The following is a 3,187-nucleotide window of genomic DNA, read 5'->3' as shown; positions in this document are numbered from 1 at the left end:
TTTGTAAACTAAAAATATGAAGTCAAAATGTATAAGTCATTATCGAAGCATTGGTCACTGGTTGGATATTACCCTCCAGGATTGACATGTGACCCGGTACCGACCCAGAGGTACTAAATCTTACGTATGGTACAGCATTATCTTTATTGTGATGAAGAATCTTAATCAGATACTCTCCAGACCAAAAGGTTTGTGAACATCAAAAACAATTATCGGTCATAGAAGCTTCTTTAAATGGATGTGTTGTTTATATTAGTCATTTGATAATTTGGAGTCAAAATAAATGTCACCAAGGAATCCCTTAAATTCAAAACAGTCTTTTGATAACTCCTTATGTAAAGTGTAAATTCTTATTACATTATGTTCTTGGTCTAAACAAACAATTTTAGCACGATTGTAGAGTATTATAACAGTGTATGAGAAGAAGTAATGACAAACTGTTGATGCCGTTTATTAATTGCAATATACTTATCATTTGCTTTATTTCGCCATTACGTTTTATTAAGATGTGCTGGTAATCTCTTCAACTGAATATTAAAACTGAAATTCGTATTAATCACAAAATAACTTAATGAACTATTCTTTTTTTGAAATATGAACCATTATTTTTCACGAAAATGCATCTCGATATCTCTTGTTTATCTAAGATAAATATATCTGACATTTTCACCCATACAGCGCATATTGCGTCAAACGCCTTAGCGAATACAGCAATGTGTGATATTGTAAGTTTCTTATTAGCTGTCAAAATAATACAATGCTGATATCTTTTATCGCTCTTATACTGGGATAGAAATCAATCACATACAGTCAGAATTCTACTTCGTCAAAATTATCTCCCCATTACGCCACCAAATTTTTATAAGCGTAAAAATTGAAGCCATTGTAGTGATGACGCGCTGTCAATTTAGCTCTTGAAAACCGATAAAATCATCCACATAGTATCATTACGATCCTTATATGCCAGTTGTATTTTAAAAGACAAATGTATCTACTAGCTATTAAGCATCATTTAATGTACTTTTATGCATTTGATCAACTAAAAACTATTGTCTGATCGGTTGTCAGGGGGAATTTTCGAAAGTTCAAAAATATTTCAAAAAATTCTAATTAAAAATTACGTGGAAGGGCAGACTAAAAATTTTCAGAGGTTGAAGACTAATTACCCTAGATAACACACACAAAAAATGAAGTTTTTTTTTTGAAGTTTTGCATTTTTAAGATCCACTTGAAAAGTCTGTCGTCAAGTACTTTTAGTAAAAATTTGTTATTCGAACACACCTATTCTGTTGTTATGACTCATTAGAAAGGTATTTCACTCGACCCATATATTTCATTTTTTAGTACTGTAAATTTTTAATGTTATTATATCAACCAAGAGCCTACATATATAAAAATAATAGAATCTGAAGCGAGATGATGTATCAAATATTTTTCTTTTATACGTTTTCAAGACAGAATAGTCAACTCAAATACGACCGAACATGAAAAGGTGTACTGGACTTTCTCTTTTCGATGAAATTATTGACCATTTGGGGGATTTTTTCCCAAAAAACTGTCGCCGGGGGCAGAGATGTAAATTAATGCTTTAAAAAGGTCAGTCTATTATCTTTCTTTGGAATTTTTTTTCGGCGGAATTTATGCTTATGCACAAAAAAGATCCACATGAATTTGCACCTACCACAATCGACTGTTTTGTGAAAATGTGTCTATAATTTAAAAGTTTACCAATATCTCGAAGCTCAATACCATAATTTAAGTAAAAACACATACATAAGACGCATAAAATCCTGAATTAGGCACATTCATTAAATTTTTAAAGCCCATAGAAATAGATGTAAACAATTCAAATTTACCAACTTGGTCTTTTTTACCTTCTCTAACAAAGAGATCCATTTCTTTTGTTTAATTTCAACTGGGTTTCCGCCTGCATAGAACAATTATATCGAGCAAAACATGATGACGTATTTCATCACTGTAATCATAATGCTAACATTTGAAAAATGGAAAAATGTTGTATCTTGAATTAGAAAAATGTCCAATTCCGAATACAGTGGTAATATTGGGATTAAAAGCATACCAACAGATGGACATTTGAGGTCAAGATATCAAACTTCATATGATTTGCTTCTACATGTTACATGTGTCATGTATGTAAAATTGAGAGTGGAAATGGGGAATATGTCAAAGAGACAACAACCCGACCAAAGAGCAGACAACAGCCGAAGGCCACCAATGGGTCTTCAACACAGCGAGAAAATCCCGCACAAGGAGGTGGTCCTCAGCTGGCCCCTAAATAAAATTATGTGCTAGTTCAGTTAAAATGAACGTCACACTTAACTCCAAAACATATAAATGAACTAAAATTAAAAAACATACTAGACTAACAAAGGCCAGAGGCTCCTGACTTGGGACAGGCGCAAAAATGCGGCGGGGTTAAACATGTTTTGTGAGATCTCAACCCTCCCCCTATACCTCTAGCCAATGTAGAATAAAGAAACACATAGCAATACGCACAGTAAAACTCAGTGCATGTGCATGCCTTTTTTATTTTGTTTGATATAAATGAGAAGATGTGGTATGAGTGCCAATGAGACATTTCTCCGTCCAAGTCACAATGTATAAAAAGAGTTAACAATTATAGGTCAAAGTACGGCTTTCAACACGGAGCCTTGGCTCACACCAAACAGCAAGCTATAACGGGCAATAAAACTAGCGTAAAACAATTCAAACAGGAAAAATCAACGATCTAATCTATATAAAAAAAGAGAAACGAGAAACACCTATGAACCACACTAACAAACGACAACCACTGAACAACATGTTCCTGACTTAGGACATGTGCATAAAAATGCAGCGGGTTTAAACGTTTTAACATGCGCCAACCTTCACCCTAACCTAAGACAGCACTGTAACATTACAACATAAAAAGACACACTATAAAATATCAATTGAAATGGTTTAACTTGATCAAAAAGACATTTAAACAAAAACAAGTAAACATACACTGAACGAATAAGTTTGATCTATGACACAATATAAATACAATATTAAAACGTAGGTGCCTATATCACATAGACGTTACAGGTAGTAATAAAAAAGATGTAGGAAGAGTGTCAATAAGACAACTATTACCTTGGAAAAATGGCGTTAAATAAAACAATGTACACAGGTAAATTTAAATATA

This window comes from Mytilus californianus, unplaced genomic scaffold (assembly GCF_021869535.1).
Source record: "Mytilus californianus isolate M0D057914Y unplaced genomic scaffold, xbMytCali1.0.p SCAF_2, whole genome shotgun sequence".
Taxonomy (NCBI): Eukaryota; Metazoa; Mollusca; class Bivalvia; order Mytilida; family Mytilidae; genus Mytilus; species Mytilus californianus.
This window is presented reverse-complemented; position numbering follows the sequence as displayed.